Here is a 21,781-nt window from a genome sequence, read left to right on the forward strand (position 1 = left end):
CCCCTATAATCACTACCAACTCAAGCCCTACTTTCCTTCTTCACCACATAGTCCCATTCATCCAACATGTTCCTCAACCATGCATGTACCCTCCCTAGCCTCTACTGCTCCCTGACACCCCAGAGGTTCTCCCCTGGCCCTCCTCCCACAATCCTGCTTCCTCTAGGTCACCCACCCAGATCCCTCCGAGGCCCCCCAAAACTCCCATGCTCCCCACATATTGTCTACATCCCACTCAACATGTTTCCCCACATGCAGCCATAGTCCACACTGTACCCCTAACTCCTGCTCCACATTCAGTTTTGAAACTTTGATATCCATCAACATTTAGAGGCATCAGCATTGCAATGTATAACACTGATACATCTCAATTCTGTTGCAGGTTGAACATGGTAGGAACAAGAAAAGTAGGAAGCATGGATAGTGATATAGAGTGGGGGAGTGGAGAGGACTGGGTGAGTGAGGGGGCAATCCAGGAAGGTGGTGAAAAGGAGGTAGTGGAGGATGAGAAGGAGAACTGATGAGCACAGCATACATAGGTTAACCAGTTATTTCCTTGCTTTGCATAGTTCAGTTGATAGGCTAGGCCAGGGGTGGGAAAACTTTTTGGCCCAAGGGCCACATCTGGGTGGAGAAATTGCATGCAGGGCCATGAATGTATGGCTGGAGCAGGGGGTTGGGGCGCAGGAGGGGTGCAGTGTGAGGGAGGGGGTTCAGGGCAGGCGACTGGGGTGCAGGGTGGTGCAGCAGGGGGTTAGGGACTCAGGGCAGGGGGGTTGGGGTGCAAGGTACAGGAGAGGTTTGGGCTCTGACCTGGCGCCACTTACCTGGAGTGGCTCCGGGGTGGCAGCAGTGTGCAGCGGGTCTAAGACAGGCTCCCTACCTGCCCTGGCCCCACGCCGCGCCGCTTCCAGAAGCAGCCGGCACCATGTCGCTGTGGCCCCTGGGGGAGGAGGGCAAAGGGCTCCGTGTGCTGCCCTCCCCTGCAGGTACCTCCTCCGAAGCTCCCATTGGTTGCAGTTCCCCATTCCCAGCCAATGGGAGCTGAGGTGGGGAGGCACCTGCAGGGGAGGGCAGCGCACGGAGCCCTCTGCCCCCCTCCCCCAGGGGCCACAGGGACATGGTGCCAGCCACTTCTGGCAGCGGCGCGGGGTCCGCAGTGCCACAGGGGAGGGGCAATCCCGTGAGCCAGATCCAGAGCCCTGACGGGCCAGATCCAGCCCACGGGCCATAGTTTGCCCACCCCGGCTAGGCAGTCGGACAACCTTAACTGAAAGTTGACCAAGTGCTGTGTGCAAATGTATGAGTAGGATGCATAAAACCTTGCTCCATCCCCTGCAAGCTGTTTACTGATGACAAACTTGCAATCCACCTCAATTTCAAATATGCACAAGATAGCACTGGACACAGTGCCCAACTTAGAGATCAGTCCACACCTATGTGGATATTAGATCAGACTCCTGATTTCCCCCAAATATGGGTCTGGGCCGTGAGCGCCAATCTCTGATTTGACCCATTTCACAGACAGGCTCGAGTCACAACATTTGGATTCAGATCTGAAATTCCCCAAAGTTCCGATGTGTTGGATTTGGTCTGGGCCCATCTCTACTGTAGCCAATAAAGAACGAGCCACTGGGTGGTAAGGAAACATGCAACCAAATTTCAAATTGAGAGATTTCACAAACAGCCATCTGTGTGTCACTTTCCTCTCTCTGATAACCAGTGATGCCCCTCACTTACTACTGGCTCAGGCCTTGGCCCACCTGGCCCACAGGTAAATTCAGATCTCCATATTTGGGGAAGTTGGGGGGACACCGACACACAACTTTATTTATTTCAGAGGGTGTGTATTTCCACTATTTAAAGTAGTGATAAGCAAAGATCTTCGCTTTCCTCCAAAGTAAACATGCTAGACATTTGTGATGCCCAAGATTCAAAAGATCCAGCAGGTCTGTTTCAATAAACACCTAAAATTTCAGCTGCTTCTCTGAACTGCCCAGACAAGGTGGCTGCATAACAATTTTTATGCAGGACCCTTCAAACCAAGCTATTTTCACAGCCCTGGATCATCCAAGTCCTCGTAAATTTCCATTTGCCTGCAAGGCAAGTTTGGTTCTCAGCAGCACCTATGAAAAAAATCAAGCCACTAATGTCTGTAAAGTGTTTTGAGATCCTCAGATGGAAGATCTCTGGACAGGAAAATTATGTCAATAAAATGGTTAACTTTGTAACACAGTCTAATAGGAGTCCCTCTTGGGATCTTACTTATCTCCCACTCAACACCAACTTTCCAGCTCTTGCCAGTACAGCAGAAACAAGGGAACTAGATAACTGCTACCAGTTTGCTGTACTAACTTAAATTTTGCAACATTTCAACTATACTCCATATATCTGATGTTTTACAATGTATTTTCCCTGCATTCATGTTGTGCTGCACTGGCAATTTTAGGAGTGGCAGTATCTTGGACTGCACCCCTCATTCCCAGTGCACTGCTTTTAAAAATGTATCCTGAGTACTAGCAACCCATCATTTGGGCTCTTAATTCTCTGCTGCTACATCCTTCCTCTGGGTTTCTGTGTCTGTAGCAATAAAAACAAGGCAATAATTTTACTCCCATGATTGCAGTACTGAAGCTTGTTTTTATCCCAGTCTCTTATCTTCTCCATTCAGAGCCAATGTATCTTATTACTTTGCAGCAAACATGGTCAGAGAGATGAAAGATTCTGTCATATATTTTCTCCTTCATATTAAACCACAAGGCTTTATCCCTCTCTTTCATTTTTCAATCTTAGAACTTCATTGTTTCCGACTATCTCTTCCATATTTGAATCTCACAGTGATTTCTGCTTTTTGCCTTTTGTACAGATGCAAGTATGTGCTTTTCACAATTTATCCACTTTATCAAAACAAAATGAAATTGGTAACACTTTAAAATAACAGACCACTGAATGCTGGTTCATTGGTTATTCTCTGCAATAACCTTCGCCTGGAACACTTAGCATTATGCAGATACTGTGATAACATATTTTCATGGTTTGCAATATTTCTATATACATTTTTTACCTGTTTAACTCATTGTAACTCACAGCTGAGAAAAGGGGCCAGATCCTTTCCACTCCTACATGATTATGGTGAAACCCAGGGATTCGTGCACTTTCACTGCAGTGTTGTAGTTGCAGGCTGCCCTTAATTAGGCCATCTTTACTCTCTCCCCTACCCTCAGTGGAGTACAGCTCAGCTCCAGATGAGGATTAAACCCCTCGATGATTACATTAACAGTTTAATTAATTGCCCCCCCTTTCTTCTTCCTTCGAGTCTCCTAGGCTTTTTGTTTTAATAATAGGTTTTGCCCAAATAGTGGAAGTTAGTTGTATCCTACTAGGGCAGAAATGGGAACCAGCAAATATGGAGTTTTGCAAGCTCAGATTAAATAATAATAAGATGCCTTGCAGAGGAAAATAAAATGGAAATATCAAGTCCCCAGCTGAGTAAAGGAGTGGGGCTTGATTGCAGCTTTAGGCCACTAGTCACATTTGTTGGGGCGTGAGCAGTGGGACCCTGTGGAATTCTGGCTGGTGCTTGAGGAATGAATGCTAGAACAGGGGCTACACCATCCTTTGAAAGGTCAGTGTAGAGGGAGGGGCTGTTTCCCCAACCCTGTGGGGAATCTAGTGCCAGTGGTTTCACTAGACTAATCCTAATCAAAATCAAGTGCTTTGTCCTCCAGACTGCAACCAGAAAGGGGCAAAAGTTCCCTGCGAATTGGAACAAGAGGGACAGGAGGAGGAGTGAGGGGAGGTACTGAGACTCAATGAGGCTGGGAGGTTGGCTCCAAGCTGGGAAGGAGGATCCCAGGGGTTCCTACTTGCTCCCAGACCCATGTCAGACCTTCCGGGTCCCGCTCACATCTCTCCATCCCCAGCCCAAGCCCAAGCCCAGGCCCTGCAGCCAGCCACTGCAGCCTTTCCGGAGCTGGCTTTCATCCTCCACACACACACCCCTGTGAGAGTTTACATAGGGGCACAGCCCCAACAATATTTCAAGGGCAGGGGTGCCAGCCCTCCCTTATTCCCCCACTTGTGCTACCCCAGCTACAACAGGAGCTTCAGGCCTCTGCAAAGAAAGGCAAAGGGGGAAGCTCCGTGTGTTCTTTCAGGGCACCCACACAAAGCCAGCCCAGCTTGTTCCTTTAGGATATAGGATTATCCTAGTAACAAAGGGATCTTTCCCTAGTGCCCTAGGTTGATTGTCTAGCACAGTCCTGGGGCCCAATCAATAAGCTCTGTCTATTGATTTCAACAGACTCTGAATCAAGCCTCAAGGGCCAGATTTTTTTAGGCACTTAAATACCTTAAGTGCATAGGATGCAGATGCACTCTGGAGCAAGCCTCACTGGCGGGCCAAATTCATGTGGTTGCTTTGCAGCCACTTTGGCTCAGATCCTCTAAGGTGTTTAGACACCTAACTCTCATTGATTGGGTGCATAAATGCTTTTGAAGATCTGGGCCTTCTTGCCTTCATTGGTGGCACAAAGTGGCCACAGGGCAACCATGAATTGTGCCCACTGAGAAAAACATCCTGGAGCATGTTGACTGCAGTCATTGCTATTTACGATTCTGTCCCACCCCAGAATCTAGAGAAGTTTTGAGCCTCTATATCTAGCTGAAGTGTGGACTAAGGATAGACTTGAACCAGTTCAGAACATTTGGTACAGTAGCAACTCTTCAGATCTTCACCTAATTAATGTCAGCATAGTAATAAATACTGCAGTAGCATTAATTGCTTGCTAACAGCACATACTACATTTTTAATAAATACATAATATTTTACTAAAATGTAATGATATCTTAGAAATACCACAGAACAGCAAATAGGTTGCAAAAATGGAAATAATTTGCAATTGCAATGATTTTCACAATAAAGTGTGTACTAATGTAATGATAAACAGTAGTGTAATAAAATGTAATACTATATACACCATATAAACATTGTGAATGCCATGGTGATGTTAATGGGCATACACTGCTGCATCAGGATCACCTACCATCTGCTCTCTGATGTAAGTTTAACATCCTGATCCTACAAACACCTATGCATGTGAGTAACTTACTGTTTTTACAAAAACAATGTGGAGTCCGGTGGCACCTTAAAGACTAACAGATTTATTCGGGCATAAGCTTTTGTAGGTAAAACACCCACTTCTTCAGATGCATGGAGTGAAAATTACAGATACAGGCATAAATATATATTGGTTTCATCTGCCAATATATATTTATGCCTGTATCTGTAATTTTCACTCCATGCATCTGAAGAAGTGGGTTTTTTTACCCACAAAACCTTATGCCCGAATAAATCTGTTAGTCTTTAAGGTGCCACCGGACTCCTCACAGTTTTTGTGGATAGAGACTAACACTGCTACTCCTCTGTTACTGTTTTCAGGAAGTCACACTGAGCCTAGTGGGATTACTTGTTCAATCGGGTTGCTCACAGGGGTAAAGTTACATGTAGGTGAGAGTGCTGGCAGGGTCAGGCCTAAGGCCGAGTTTCCAATTGCAAGGGGTGGGCATATACCATGTCTGCCGGTTCATCAGGTAGCAAGAAAGAAATACAAGTTCCCAACTTTTTAAAAATCTTGCTACAGATCTCATCCTGCCCCCAAAATGCTCTCACATGTGTTTTGTTTGTGTTTCCCCCTCCCCCCAAAGCATTTTCCTGGTCTTAGCATCCTTGATGCTTCTGTGCAGAGGTGCATTACCTCTAATATGCAAGAATGACAACAAGCAAAAGCAGTTTGATGTCCCGATGGTTAAATCCATAGGAGACCTATAGTGTTTAATGAATCCCCTATGGAGAACTCCACATTAGCCATGGTTTAATGCTCCATAATGGCAGTGAGTAATTTATCCATGAGCAATAGAAACTCCTGGTTCTCTGTGCATTAAGAGTTATTTATGAGGTAATTTTAACAGTTTCACACTGGCTGGTCATTATGTTACTGGATGTTTACTGATGGTAGTTGTAGCAGAGGCAGAAAAATACTTTCCTTGTCACTGGCTTAGTAGTAAACAATGATACAGTGGCACTTTGAGTGTTGGTGTGGCTGTTTAGAAAGAGGGCAAAGGCAACAGCTGTATGAAACAGATCATGAATCCTCTGACCTCACGGCAATGAGCATAGTTCTTCTGATGCTTACAGCAGTTCTGCATCAGGATGGGTCCATCAACGTCAGTGGAGATACTCATTTATGCCTGTATTAGAGGCGAGTCTGGCCCTTGATGTCTGAGCTCAAGACTCTTGCTGGGAAGTGACCCTGCCTTGGCTTGACACTAGTGCTGCGTAAATGCTGCAATAAACAAACAAACCTTTCTTCCATGCTTCTTCAGTGGTTGCACTTGCTTCCAAAGTGTTAGCAAAGTGATTTACAGGCAGGAAGAAAAACAGCACATTTATTCTGGTGCTGCTGAATATTGTGGGAAGTGAATGTCTGAATTCCTAACTGCAAGCATTCCCACTGGAAACAGGAGTCTAAAGCTACCCCTATACTGGAGCTAGAAGGCATAATTTCCTGCTTCAGTAGATGTACCTGCTAGCTCTGATTGAACTAGCGCTCTAGAAGTGTAGGTGTAGCCACAGCAGCGTGAGTGTCTGCAGAGATTAGCAGCTTGAATACATACCTGTGCTTTCAGACAACTGTACTTGGGGCTGCTAACTCCTGCCACCCCTCAGGCTGCCGTAGGTACACTGCTGTTTTTAGCATTGGAGCTTGATCGGCGCTTCTCCATGCATGGCTATTCAAGCTGGAGGTTACGCCTTCCAGCTCAGGTAGACTGCAGTGGCAGGGTGCAACGGCAGTTTGAGTAGACATACCTGAGCTAGCTTTGAGACAGGTACAGGGACCGGCAGCAGCACTAGCTTCAGTGTAGGCTGTATAAGCCCACCCAGGGCCCTGGGAAATTACCTGCAGGGTTAGCTTGTGATGAAGCCTATGCTGCTGCAGCTTCATGGCTCCAGTATCCAAGCCAGGTTGATCAGAACTAGTGCTGGTAAGTCTCCTCGAGCTGCAACAGTAACCCATGACCGCAGGGCAGACATACCCTAAGAGTTACACCTATCCAGTCAGGAAGCAGAACTGTAACATGTGACCTCACCATAAAATCCTCACTTAAGAGCAGATGGTGCCTGGCCCTCACATGAGTGAGCAGCACTGCGGGAGGGCATAAGGAAATGTCATCCCTGGCCTTGTACAGTCTGTGCAAGGGCCAGGCAGAACTGCTACCCTGTGATCAAGGGCATGCAAGAGCAGCTTTCTACCTCTGCCCCAGGGTGCACAGGGGCAGGATGGAGTCCTGGCTCCACCACCCACCCAATGTGCTGGCCAGAAGAACTAGCCAGTTATCAAGGCATTTCAAAGGGCAGGCTGGCCCTTTAAGGTGGGTTCGAGATCCAGCTGTAATCTGTTCCCAGCTCCTGCCCAGAGCAGGAGGATTCTGAGGAACAGAGGAATGCTGGGAAAGGGCACAGCTCTATGTAATCTCCATTTCCCTGTCACAGAACAAGTTTAAGAGGAGATTGTTGGAAAGACTCACCAATGGTCACCAAGCATCCCCATCAAGAGCATGGAAGGCTGCAGAGAGAGCTGGCTGGTTGGATAAAGAAAAGCCTAGAAAGCAACATTTCTGTATTTTGATGCTGCTGCTTGGAGGGATCCTAGAGAGGGCAGAATCCTGAGAGTCTGCAAAAGAAGAGGCCTTGGGTAAGGAGCCAAAGAGGAGCTTGGAGACCTGAACTAGGCACTCGTGTCCTTTTCCAGACTCCAGCAAAAGTGTCGGAGGAAGCTCCCTGCACTCCCCCGACCAAAAAGACGCAGCCCGTGGTTCAGATCACTGGGACTTTGTTCCATTTGTTCCTATTTGAACGGTCACTAGCCTGTAAGGGGAAGAGTTTTTTGGTTTAGCTGGAGGTCATGTGAGAAGTCATCTGAGGCTTTGGCCACACCCGATGGCAGAAAGCCAAACCACTGCTACGGGGAGCATGCTGTACTCCCCAAAGAGGGTAGTAGCAGGGCACAGATGCTCTGCACCTGGAAGTTCTTGGAGGTATCCTGGCTCTCAGTGCTCCCCAACAGGCAGACAGGCTCTGCATCACCCTAGCACAGGGCTGTACCAAAATGACACACTATAGCCATCTGTGTTTGTTCTGTTCTCATTCAGGCAGATCCAGTGAAGTCTTGCCTGAGGCTCGAGAAGTGCCAGACATAGGTGGGCCTGTCGTGTTATCACAGTTGGTAAACAGAGATTGGAGCTCTGGGCTGCAGCCCAAGATAGTACTCTGTGGTCCCACCCAGAGAGGAGTGAAGGCAAACCCAGGTACCAGAAGGGTGCATTTGAGTGGTGCTGCACCAAGGTCTAACAATGTAGGTTGGCCTTTAACAGTAACATCTGTGAGTTCGATATTTGCTCCAGGACTAAACCAATCATGTGTACAGCATGGCTGTCGTGACCATTTTAAAAACCCAGGTATCCATTCAGGATGCAATGGTCAGAGGAAGCTAAAGTGGTGATGGTGGCAAATACTGCAGTTATTTCAGATGATTTCTCAATGTGAAGAAGCCAAAATTAATGACCCCTTTTGAAAACAGGTTTCAGAGTGGTTGCTGTGTTAGTCTGTATCAGCAAAAAAAAACTAGGATTACTTGTGGCACCCTAAGGTGCCACAAGTACTTCTCGTTTTCTTTTGAAAACAGTGGCCTAAGCCAATTGATTCCACACTCTCCTCCCTTTCCATTTCCTCTACTCATTTCCTTTTGTCTTGTAACTGTGCTGCACCCAGGAAAGCTCAGCATGGATGCAGCATCGACTACTGTTTCTTCTGTCACCCTGTTTTCTAGCTGGGGTTTGACAGGCACAAGAACAGATAGAAAACTCAAAGTACATACGGATAATTCAGTAGCTTGGTCATGATTAGAAATCAGGGTGCTCCTGGCTTCTCTCAATCCTTTTCCAGGGACTATTACATTGTGCTGTCTTCCTGACACCCCACGATAGCTTTTCTAGTGGTCTTCTGATCTCCCTCTACTGCCGTGGCTCACCATAGCAACAGCATTGGCGGAACTACCTGTCCCATTGGGGTGCCTCAGATGTGTTCTGAAGAGCCTCTAGTGCCAATTAGTGCAAAAGTGGCAGTGGATTTGTCTCCTCCGGCTGCAGGCTCTGAACTGAAGTGAGATCACCAACTCGAAGCATGCAGTCTAACAGCCATCAGGCAGTAAGAAGGTTCTGTCACTATAGACCTACCATTGGAGCTGGTGATCTAGAGATAAAAGGCTTTCGTTACTAGTGTCCTTGGAGACATCCACTGCCATAGGATCAAAGGTTTGATTTAAAACATGGAACTAGCCCTGGGGTGAAAGAGTCTTCTACCAGGCCTCACTTAGAGGGGAAAAAAACCTGATTAAAGTACAGTCTCCGGGACAAATTTCAAGACTGTTCCATCCTCTAATGATCTGAGTATTGTCACACACACTACTAAAAGGGGCAGATTGTCCAAAAAAAAAAAAAAGTTAGGCACGTGGCTCTACATTGAGTGTATATACACAAGAAACTGACCAATGCTGGTTATTCATGACATAATTAACCAATCTGTATGCACTCAGAATAGGTGCACACTTTTGTGTGTACTTTGCAGACTTGGTTATGGTTGAGTATGGTTAAAAGTTGCCAAGTCAGGCCCTCAAAGACTCACTAAGGTTGCAAAAACCAAACATTCAGAAGTTAGTAAATGCCAGAATTAAAGTTACCTTGATGTGTCCCCCTTAGGCGTATGCAGAATGATAGTCTTTATTTACATGGTCACATACTACTTTTCTACAGACCTCTTGCCTTATTTAGTGCACAGGATTAACAGTACTCACTGAATGGGCAGCTATTCAAAGCTGAACAATGAGAATAAAACAATGTCAGGTTCCCAGGCCTTATTTACTGCTGCACATTCAAACTGTGTAAAAAACAGAATTATTAAATTTTCTCACAGGCTGTTCTATGGCACTCATCACTGTAATAGCCAAGTGCTCGACACTCTAATGCATGGGTCTTCATTTTTCAGATGGGGCACTGAGGCAAAAATTAATTTCAAATGCATCCGCTAATGTTGGGTGCCCAATCTCAGATGCCTATGGTCTGACTTTTCAGAGTACGTTGCTTTCAACATGTAATATGGTATATAATGCACAGTTCCTTTTCATTTCAGTTGCAGCTGTGAGTGCTCAGCACTTTGGCAGATCAGACCCTAGGGTCTCACACGGGGCACCCAGAAAAATAAGCAACACAGTTAGCGGTCAGTTCCTCAATCTTGACTCCTCGTCCCAGACCCCAACCTGCTCATCCTAATACCAGTCTCTTTCCACCCTCACTCGGAAACTAGTTCCAGTCTCCCCGCCTTGCCATCCTCCTCACCCCTATTCACTCCAGTCAGCTTCCTCCTTCTTGCTGCCTGGGCCCAGCAGAAGGCTCATTGAGAGCATGGGAGAGTGTCTGCTTTCTCAGTTCCTGTGCCCAGTTGCCTGCAGAATCTGGGAGAAGCAATTACAGGGAAAATCCTGCTCAGCCCCTACAGCCCTGGGATGGCTTGTAACTTGGCCAACTATGGGTGGATTTTCACAGGAGCAGCAAAAAACACATCTCTGACACCAGGGTGACCTCTCTACCAAATTTCCAGGCTGTGCTCCAAATCATGTGGGCACTAGAACATCGCAAAAGAATTTTTAATAGTTAAAACAATGTATTTTCCCCTAATTTTGCTCTTGGAAATGACTAAATGATTGTTGCTGAAGTCTTAAACACAAAAATAACTCTCAGACTGAGCCAAGCACCCCCACATAGAAAATTTCAGCCTTAAGCAGTTAAAGTTTGGCAAAGTTTTAAGAAACCAAAAACAAGGTCTTATAATGAAAGACTGACTATATATTCAATGTGAACTTGACTCACAGCCCATTGAAATCAATGGAAACACTTCCACTAACTTGAAGGGGCTTTGGATCAGTACATATATGCTATGAAGTGTATTATAAGTGTAGGGAGAAATTTTATACTTCAGGATGGATACTAACTCTCATGACTGGATCTATGTGAAACTCGGTCACTTTGAAGTTCATGGGGTAGATCCATATATCCTTACAGGAACCCTGGAAAGTCAAAGTAACTAACAAGTGTCACTTTCTTTGACTATGAAGTCATAAGCCAGTTTAGAAATCCATATATGTGCTATATGAAAAGAAGGTCATCATGATATCCCGGAGACACCTATCCAGCCCAACAAAGATTTTGGAAAAGCTAAACTCCCAAATCACTTCAACAATAGTATGCCTGAAAAAGGACTGTCAGGGCTAGATTCCAGCACTCGAAAAGAATTGAATTGAATAGACCAGAGAAAGGCAAGTGTGTGTGTGTGTGCGGGGAGGGAATTGTAGGAGAAACTTTTCCTCATTTGCTTTGCTTCTCCAATCACAATGATCTCTTGATTGCACTGAATCAGTGATAAGCATGAACATACTAATTCTATAACTTCCATTCAGCTGCCTACCCAGCCAATTCCATATAAAAAACACTAGCATGCTCTACACTAATGGTCATTAACGCTGCAGTTTCCAATAGTGTTAATTAATAGTGCAGCATCTTTGAGCATTAGCAAGGTCCCCCAAGTTGTGCTACAAAGCAGTTTTCTTGCAGATCACAACATTGTCTAGAAGCTATGCTTTTATTCTTCCAGACCTGAGCCTTATCCTGATCTCACACCAATATAAATCAGGGGTAGATCAACTGAAGTCAGTGGAGCTGCACTGATGTAAAACTGGTTTCTGAAAGATCAGAGTCGGGACATGTGTGTGCAGCCTCTGTTTGTAAAAAAGACCTTCAGAACTTGCTTCTCCTATCACTACCCCAGATAAGAAGCACTTTATTCTGATTTTTCACAGGCATAAATGACTACACAAAGTGCATGACTGGGGAGGAAAAAGGTCTGTTATATGAAAACTCTTAATATAAAATATTTTTGCCCAGGTTGTTGGTTTCTCCCAAGTTGCAACTGTAACAGATGTCTCCTATTCTAACCATTTCCATATGTCCCCTGCAGAACTAACAATACTCCTTTTATTGACTCCCTCCAGCCTTTCAGTTCAAATTCAAGATGACCACTGAGCACATCTGTGAGCAAGTGGGCCAAACCTTGACATCACGATAATAGAGGAGAGAGATGATGAATTGCGCATACACTCAGGACTATGCCTCTCAGCAGGATACCTGGAACAGCCTTACTGGGAAAAACAGCAATATGAAAGCACTGTCTAGTCAAATTCACTCCGAAGTAATCTGTGAACAATTAGATGTTGCAAGGCACTGATAACCTTGGAATAGCTTCAATAAACTATTTTCTTCATTTTATTGTGACAATCCAAATAATATCAATTTGCCATTTCTAGTTTTAAATGTATAAGTGGACCAAGATACAGAGGCTAATTCTCTGAAGATTCTTTCATAGGGGCCCCATTAACTACAATTAATGATTTCTGGGGCCCCAAACCTTGCATTTATGCCTGTAGCTTGTCTAGCTTATGAAGGGTTAATAAATGACCAACAGATGTTGGGTAAAATTTTTAAAGTTGCCTGAGTCACTTCGGAGCTTAACTCTCATTTTCAAAAGTGACATAGACACCTAACTCCCAAAGTGCCTAACCTGCTTAAATGCTTTTGAAAAGCCCACCAAGCGTCTGTCTGCATCTTCAGGCACCTAAAAATACCTTTGAAAATCTTGCCTTAAGTCACTTGGGTACAGTTTTCAAAAGCTCTTCTCAAGGCATGAGATAGACATGAGCAGTATTTGTTATAAGCATACCAGTACACAGCATTATAAATTATTATGAGACATAGTTAAAAGCAACCTATTGCATTCATTTGATGTTACAACAAATGCCTAACTATCTATTAAGACACATTAAGCACTTATATTATATACTACTTAGAAGTAATAAGTATGGACAAAAACCTCGCTGAAATTTTTCTCGACTCTTATGACTAGAGCAATATTGTAGTAATGCAAAGTGTAGAATAATTCCATCTGCATATACAACATAGCCTCCCTGCACCTTTCAGCACAAACATCTGCAATATAAGCTCATCTGACACAAAGTTCCAGCCTTATGATTAGGTGCAGAACACTGAAAGACTGCAATTGTTTAGACAGTGCCCAGGGGATCTGTAATGGAATACAGAGCTTTTCATCTCCAGGTCACCAGTTTGGATCCAGCACAAGCTGCTACTGATTTAAAGTCCATGAACTATCATTGGCTGATCTTCTACCAATTTCACATAGGAGTTCTCAGAACAGTTCTTTGTGGACAGGCAGCAACATAATTAAAAACACCTCCACAGTGACACTGTTTGGCTCTGCTATGGGCAGACTGAGTAGCTGTAATACCCATTGGTATCAGTGAATCGCTCAGTGAATGAAGTCCATTCAGATCAAAGTTGGAAGGCTCCCAGCTGATGGAAGCACATATGGGGAAGATTAAAATGACACTATCTGTGCTATCCCTCTTCCATGATTAAGTGGAGCTTTTGTTTACAAGGCTGTCAATGTGTTAGCATGATCTTTACAAAACCAAAAATCCCTGATTTTGCGTTGACCTTCATAACAGGAGGCAGAACACCACAAGCAGCTAATGACTACGTAGGCTGCCTTTAAACTGGTGACTCTTTTGACCTCTGGAACATATCTAGGTTATGCACCGCCCATTGCCAGCTGATATACCCGGGGGTCAGAAATCATTGGGAGGAAGCAGGGAACAGTACTAGCATATATTTGTTTGACCTTACCTCTCTAATTGCAGTGGAGTGAAGGCCAGTGGAAACATTTCCTGTGTCTGAATCTCGGCAATTTGAAACTAGTCAGCAAGGCGTTATATACTGCAAAACAAAACAAAAATCAGATCAGAGGGGATTTGCTATGGTATACATGGTGCAGAAGACTAGATGTACAGGGGAACAGGAATGATATATGAAACTTTTCACTCCTAGTTTGAATTAACCCAGCTCAGTAGTTACACTTATTGTTAACAGGTTTCAGAGTGGTAGCCGTGTTAGTCTGAATCAGCAAAAAACAACGAGGAGTCCTTGTGGCATCTTTTGCATAGTACAGTAAAGGTACACAGCTCTGTGAAGGTTAGGTCATTGCAAACATCCCTACCCTGATGAGTTTACAGTTAAAGGCAGAGGCAATACAGACAGGACAAGACGAAAGTCTACCATATTGGGTAGGGCCATTTGAATGCAAGTGGTTCACGTATGAGGCAAAGTTTATTAACGGAGGGTCTATGTGAAATGTGCTGGTATTTAGGAGTGGGTTATTTCCTTGCTGGGGGCAGGAGGGTGGACATGCCAACAATACATGGTATTGACATTCATTCATTGTGTTTGCGTTTTTGGGTGCAATTATGTACTCAATGTGTTGAAAGCCAGGCCTTGTGTGTTTAATCAACCTTCAGAATATAAAATCCCCAACAGTATTCCTCTCTAGAGTTCTTACGCTACTATTCCAATCTCACTATTACCTGCTACTTTTATGTCCCCACTGCCCAGCTATCTCCCTTCATTTTCTCAACTAGAAGCAAAAACAGTTGCTCTATCACGTTATTTCACACACAGCAACATGATTCAGTAATTCTCTTCCCATGTAAGCACTTGATGCTCCTGGCAGAGGCTCATGGCTGCTCCTCACTCTGGAAAGCTGTACAATCCTTGCCCGACTTTTTGCTTTGTCCACTGACAGTTCTAATACCACAAGAAAATGAATATTTATGTTTGCAGTGCTAGTTATTCCACTTGATTATCACTCCCATTTGGAGTTGCCAACTTTCTAATCGCATAAAACCAAACACCCTAGCCCCGCCCCTGCCCCCCACTCACTCCATTCCCCCTCCCTCGGTGGCTCGCTGTCCCCCACCCTCACTCACTTTCACTGGGCTGAGGCAGGGGTTTGGGGTGTGGACTCTGGGATGGGGCTGGTGATGAGGGGTTTAGGGTGCAGGAGGGGGCTCCAGGCTGGGGGCGAGGGGTTTGGTGTGCAAGAGGGGGCTCCAGGTTTGGGGGGCTCAGGGCTGGGGCAAGGGGTTGAGGTGCGGGAGGAGTGAGGGCTCTGGGCCGGGGATGAGGGCTTTCAGGTGCAGGCCGGGCTCCGGGGTGGGGCAGGGAGTTGGGCTATGGGAGCAGGTACGGGCTATGGGCTGGAGCTGGAGATGAGGGCTTTGGGGTGCAGGAGGGAGCTCTGGGTGTGGGGGGAGCTCAGGGCTGGGGCAGGGGGTTGCGGCTCAGAGGTAGGGAGTGGGCTTGCCTCGGGTGGCTCCCGGTCAGCGGGGCAGCAGGGCTAAGGCAGGCTGCCTGCCTGTCCTGACACCGCGCTGCATGCGCCCCAGAAACAGCCAGCAGGTTCAGCGCTAGTAGGAATGGGGGCAGGCAGGAGGCTTTGTGCGCTGCTTTCACCCACAGGCACCACCTCGCCGGCTCCCATTGGCCGAGTGTGGAGCCGGTGCTCGGGGCAGGGGCAGTGCGTGGAGCCCCATGGCCTCCATGCCTAGAAGCTGGACCTGCTGGCCGCTTCTGGGGTGCAGTGCAGTGCCAGGACAGGTAGGGACTAGCCTGCCTTAGCGCTGCAGTATTGCCGACCAGACCTTTAACGGTCCGGTCTGCAGTGCTGACCAGAGCCACCAGGGTCCCTTTTCGACCGGGTGTTCTGGTTGAAAACCAGATACCTGGTCACCCTACTCCCATCCCCCTGCATGTAGGGTGACCAGACATCCTGATATTAGGGGCTTTGTCTTATATATACACAACTACTCCCCTCCCTCCCAAAAAAAGTGTCCCAATTTTTGACACTTGCTATGTGGTCACCCTAGCTGCACCTCCATTGGTATGCCTTCTGCCCCCACATTCCTCTGACTCCTCACAGCTTCCTGTCCTGCCTCCTAACTCATTCCCCCTCTGCCTCATTTTCTGCACCTCCATATTCTCCTGTTCCTCACCTGGGCCTTTCCATGTGACATCATCCCTGAGGTCAGCCTATGTTCAGCCCCATTTGAAAGGCTGGCAAATGGGGACCATCTTTGCTAGGGGCAGCTTCACTCTCAGCCACAAAGGTTGTAGGGAAATGGCAGCCCCCTTGCTGAGTTCAGCCTGTGTCTTCACTCTTATTTCCAGCAATGGGAGGGAGGGGCCATTTTGGATAAGGGCAAAACTTGGCAAGTTGTAGGAATCAAATCAGAAAATCATCAGTTCCTTTTAAGAAAAAGGCAAATATCATGGCTAAGCGGCAATGCTGGGGAAATGATTGTTAATTTGTTTCAAATCAGGAATATTACCGCTCCCTAAGCGAGCACGGTGCTGGTTTCAGAGAGATCCCTTCTGCTATTGTTTATTAATAGCATAATGTGGTTCTCAGTTTCCTAAGACAACGGAACCCAGCACCCTCCCTTCCTCACGTTCTCTCCATGAGGCACTCCTCAGCCACCACCTGCTCCTATCTTTGTCCTTCTCCCTAACACTTAGCTCACACCTCAACTAGCCTCCCAGTCGTTACCCAAATTCAGAGTAAAAGCCCATATGATTTTTCCAGTATTGTTTTACCATAAAGAAATACGTGTAATGATTTCTCAGTGACTTCAGCCTCAGTCCTACCCTGAGGACTGCACAGCCACACCCCTGCAAGCTCTGCTGCCCGTAGTGGGGCTGCCTGTCTGTACAGGGGTCCACTGATGTAGTTCTCCATTCTGGCCCTTAATGGCCCAGATGAAAAGCACTGGTGGATGAAGTCTGCAGCTCTAGAGTTCAGTGGACAGAGAACTCCAGTTGTTAATTGCCAGGAATACAGAAGGGAAGACCCTGAATGAGATTTCTCCCCCCCCCCCCCACTCCCGATACTAATGAATCCCCTTAAGAAGCTTACAAGTAGGGAAGCAGCACCCACTTGTCCTGACTACCTAGAGCCAAGGAATGGAGGGTTTCTTCACAGAAACAGGAATGCTTCCTTTGCTGGGTTGAGGTGGGGGAAGCAAGAGAGGAAAGGACACATCCAGGCGGTCATATTTTGTAACAGTACCCTCTCCGCACCAGTTACAGCTGGACTATTGGAAGGCGGGTAAGGTAATATTTTTGATTGGGCCAACTTCTGTTGGTGACAGACAAGCTTTTGAGTTTACACACATCTCATATCCTGGGACCAACACTGCCAGGCAGGTGAATGTGCAATTGCCTGTTTTGTTCACATAGATGCCCCTCTATGCATCCAAATATAACTCTGAGCAAACTCATTTACTGTAAGCATTGCCATCATATTTCCAAAGGCTCTATGAAAATTTAGCCCATGATTGATTGAAAAAGCAGTCTGCATTCCTCCCTGTGCCAGGATATGATCTTAGGAGTACAAGGGGGACCCTGAAGTTCCCACCCCACCAGCAAAGGGGTTAAAGAACTTGTATCACCTTGCTTTAATAAGGTTTGGATTTTCAAGGGGGCCTAAGGGAGTTAGGCACTCAACTCCTACAGAGAGTTTTATTGAGAATTTCAAATGGGATTTGGGTGCCTATGGTGCTGGGTGCAGGAGAATTAAAGATCGATAGGTTTAGCTCTCCTTCCTCCTACAACTCCTTTCCTCCCAGCTGAACTGGTTCTTTCTAAGCAAAAACTGCACCATTTCCCCAACATTTGTCATCATATTAGGGAGATGAGGAATAGAAGAGTGCAACCCTAACAGAAAAGGTTTTACATCCCACTTATGATAAAATATGTGCCTGTGTCACCAGGTGATTACCTGGTGGGCCAGGATGACATGACCACCACAGAAATGGTGGTGATCAGGGGCGGGGGAGTTAGAGAATGTAGCAGTTCTTATAAAAGGTACATCAGTATTTATTTGTTATCTTCTACACCCATTTACTTCAGTGCCATTTCCCTACAACTCCTCTATGCCCAGAGCACTTATAGGAAGGCAGGCCCACCCTGTACCCAAATTCTCCCAAGTTTAATACTTGCTTTCCCGAGGTGTTGCTTCTCCTCAGACACTGATCTAGCACTGTCCTTAGAGCACCCTTCTAGCACAGCCCCCAACATTCCTTCAGCAGCTCCTCTCACCCCTTGCAAGGGCCTGGGATTGACCTACATAGGCCCCAGACTCCTCCCATTCCCAGCAGCTCTGAAAGGACTAGCGGTTAAGTGGAGCCAGCTGGGCAACCCCCTAGTTCTTGTTTTCAGAGAGAGTCCATTACCTACAGCTGCTTGGTTATTTCCCCCCGCCCGCCCCCATCCATATGACAGTTCACTTTGTCCCAGCCTCTCTTTTCCACAGCATGGGCTTCACTTATGCAAAAGATGGCAAGATCCAGGACGAGTCCTCTGGAGGGTAAATCAATCACACCCAGAGTAAATAAAAAGCTGCCATTTGTATGTTAGAGAAGATCAGCTCAAGCCTGTTGCATTAATGACCCATAAAACCAAAATCACACAGGCACAGGGTTTTATTGGCACTGGGATTTATACCTCAATGGCTAGACCTCTGTTGATTCATAAATAATGGGGACTCGTGCTGTCTTTCTTCTTTGCATGAAAACTCCTGTTAGCTGTTCAGGGTTTGGAAAAAAAAAAAAACAGGTGGTATTAGTATTCTGGTATTGTGGCTCTGTGCCTCGAAGAAATAATATCTCCTTCTTAAAAGACATTACCTCAGAACTGTGATTGCCATTAAAAAGGTAACACTGCTAAAAGTTGCCACCACACAGTGATATATGAGGTACCACACTAACTCTCTGTGCTTTGCACAATAGCAGAAGGATGCTAATGTCTTTTCTGGCTGGAGTGAAACTTTCTCTGCTCTGTGGAGTTCAGTGGTCATGATTTCCATGTGTCGTAACTCGTCATCAGGGCCCTGTGGAAGACCCAGCTTCAGGGAAACTCCTTGGGTTAAAGATGGATAGGAGATACCATACACATTTTCCTACAGACTCTATTGGATGTCACTTCCAGGAGTGCAATTGCCAGAATGCAGTGGTGCTTCCATGCAAGGAATCTTAACTCGAGCAGATTTGCGTGCTTGGTGTTGTAATATCATTACTGCTGCTGTTTGTTGGGAAAGCAGGTTAAAGGAAAAACAACATAAACAAACGATCAAATTTATCAACTACATTATTTGTTGTGAATTATTTGGGTAGCTGTATGGTAACACCATGGACCCAGCACTGGTGGACGTACCTATATCTCGGTGCACTGGGAGCCTTGGAAGTTCCCTGGAACCTAAGAATCCTATTCCCCAGTAGGTGACGCATGATTCTGGCTCCTGAGGTAGAAAGGTCCTTGATAAAATGGTCTCTAGGTACTCCCCCCACAATTGACAGAACTATCAAGATGCACTGAAATTATTGCCATCTTCCCATGACAAATAGAGATTGCCTCAATGTCACCCCCTCCGGGCAAATGGAAAAGAAAAAAGAGATGTTCAAAATAAGGTGGTGTCAAGATTATAGTGCTAGCTGATCCACTGCCCCCTTTCTGGTCTCTCTGAGTGCATCCTCCTTCCTCCAGGTGTTAGGCCTCAAGTCTTTACCTAGGATGGAATTTTGCAATTCTCCCCCTCCTAGACTGGAACGTAGGCTACAGTACCTTGTGGATTGACCATTCTTGCATGGAAGGTCCAGCTGAATTCTGGCACCTGAGGTTCTTCCCTTCAGAAGTCTATGACCAGTGGTGTACAGTGATCAGACAGGCTTCTTAAAACAAAAGTGTTGTTTATTTTTAGCAGTATGAACAAAGCTTTAGAGAAAATTTGTTTTAAAATAACAGTCTACAGCCATGTCTATCTTCCCTAAAGCCCTACCATTCTGTGATGGTGATCTAGGCAGGCCTAATTTTTTCAGACACCTCAGCAGGGTCCTACATCTCAATCTGATCATCTTCCAAAATGACTCTTTCTTGCTTGAGAGAGTGTCCCTTTTAAACTTGCCACAATTTGTTTGTTCTTCTGTGTTTTTTGGCCTTTTCTTGTTCTGGTCAAAAACAGTTTTGGAGATTGGCTGGAGAAAGAGACAAAAATAATCAAAATCAACAGTTCTGTCCTTGTCCCATAACAACTCTGAAGTGCTTGCTGAGATGGCTTATCTGTGAGCCATTCTTTTCCTTAGATAAACCAATTTAGTCATATAGAAAACACCCCAGTAACCAGACCAACATACAGCATTCATAAATTATTACAGAACAGCTCCAGATCCATCACAGATGGGTTAGAGGTGATGGCTCTCTCAACATAATGTCCTTTATTCATTGTTACTGTTCCACACAGTAGCTAGGAAATGGACATGGGATTGAAGACAGAATTCACCTGCTACTACCCTTACCCCAGCAAAAAAATCAGAGAGAGAACTCATACATTACCGTTTCCATCCCAAACAAAGCAGAGAGCACTTGTATGCTGAAATCTACATTTAAGCTCCAATGCGAGACCTGAACAGTGACTTCAGCTGTGTTAAACCAGAATCACTTCCCAAACACATGGAATGCGTGATAGTCTGAAGTGCTGATCTGTTGCTATAAAAGCATATCAGGTCTCTGTTGAGGCTTTGCGTTGGAGTGCCAGTTTGAAGAAGCTGGAGTACATACTGCTTTTTGGGATCTGTTCGAGATGGAAGAATAAGCCTCATGAGGTGTTAGAGTGTGGTCCTGATAGCATTGCAGGCAGCATGAAAGTAGAGAGGAATATGTTAGTCTTTCCCTTTTATTTCTTAGTCCCATTCTTTTCATTTTTGGGGGTGGATGGAGTATGTCATGCTGCTCCCTTAGGTGCCACTAAAAACAGATTTTGTTCGCTAAAATAATAGCAAGAGTTCCTATGATTAAAATAATATCTTTGCTGGGGTAAGAGACGGATTGTGATCTGTTACACTGCCATAAATCAATTGAAGACAATAGAGTTACTTTGAAAATATACCAGAGTAAGTGTAAGCAGTTGTAGCACTTGTGGAAACAGCGGAGGGGAGATAAACACCACAGAAATACTTCCTGAAGACTTTTAATAAGCAACCAAAGAGCAAACTACATTATAAATCTGAAACAAGCAAATGCCCATGAGTCATTTTTATTTTTACCTTGTGTGCATTAAAATACATAGCAAGGCTTTATGAGATGGGCTGTAGTTTTTTTCCTCCAGACATTCCTAATGTATAATATGGTTAATTTGAATTGGAAAACAGAACAACCTTGGAATCATTCAAGACATAATCTTGGGGATCTTCCAGTGAATTCACTTTATTTTGGCCTTTGCATTTGGGACTGAATAAACACTTGAACTATTGGAGGCATTTTTGGAATTTGTGGGCCAGACAGTGCTCTCAGTCACACAAGTGAGAGACTGGAGCAATTGCATTTAAGTCAATAGAGGTCCTCTGGATTTACACCAGCGAGAGATCAGATTCTGACTCCATCCCTACCTTTTGCTTTTTGAATGTAGATGAGAGAGAGCATTAGAGCCCAACATGTCTATTTTAGAATCCCATTTACATTCATAAAATGAGCATCTAGGAAAATATTTCCTCTTCTATTTAATTTGAACAATAATTGCTAGTTTTGGATTTTCAAACATTCCAAAAACTACTCGAGGTCATTAGATTGTGTGGCACTTTTTGCAAGAATAGGGACATTATATTTCAGTGTCTTGGCCAAATTCTAATTTGACTAGTTACATTCTGCCACCTAAATC

General features: G+C 45.4%; 1 long non-coding RNA gene across 2 annotated transcripts in view; it reads right to left on the reverse strand.

Annotated features, from left to right (window-relative positions):
- LOC122462711 overlaps window positions 1-18,162 on the reverse strand; it is a 37,313-nt gene extending 19,151 nt beyond the window's left edge. Inside the window, exons 1-3 of one of the 2 annotated variants that reach the window (XR_006285413.1) lie at window positions 18,069-18,162; window positions 13,867-13,956; window positions 1,852-2,126 (exon numbers count right to left, since the gene is read on the reverse strand). This is a non-coding gene — a long non-coding RNA (uncharacterized LOC122462711). Of the gene's footprint in view, window positions 1-1,851; window positions 2,127-13,866; window positions 13,957-18,068 lie in introns of those variants that run through there. The other variant, XR_006285414.1, reaches the window with a different exon arrangement.
- Between the last annotated feature and the right edge of the window lie 3,619 nt (window positions 18,163-21,781).

The sequence above is a fragment of the Chelonia mydas genome, chromosome 13, assembly GCF_015237465.2.
Source record: "Chelonia mydas isolate rCheMyd1 chromosome 13, rCheMyd1.pri.v2, whole genome shotgun sequence".
Classification (NCBI taxonomy): domain Eukaryota; kingdom Metazoa; phylum Chordata; order Testudines; family Cheloniidae; genus Chelonia; species Chelonia mydas.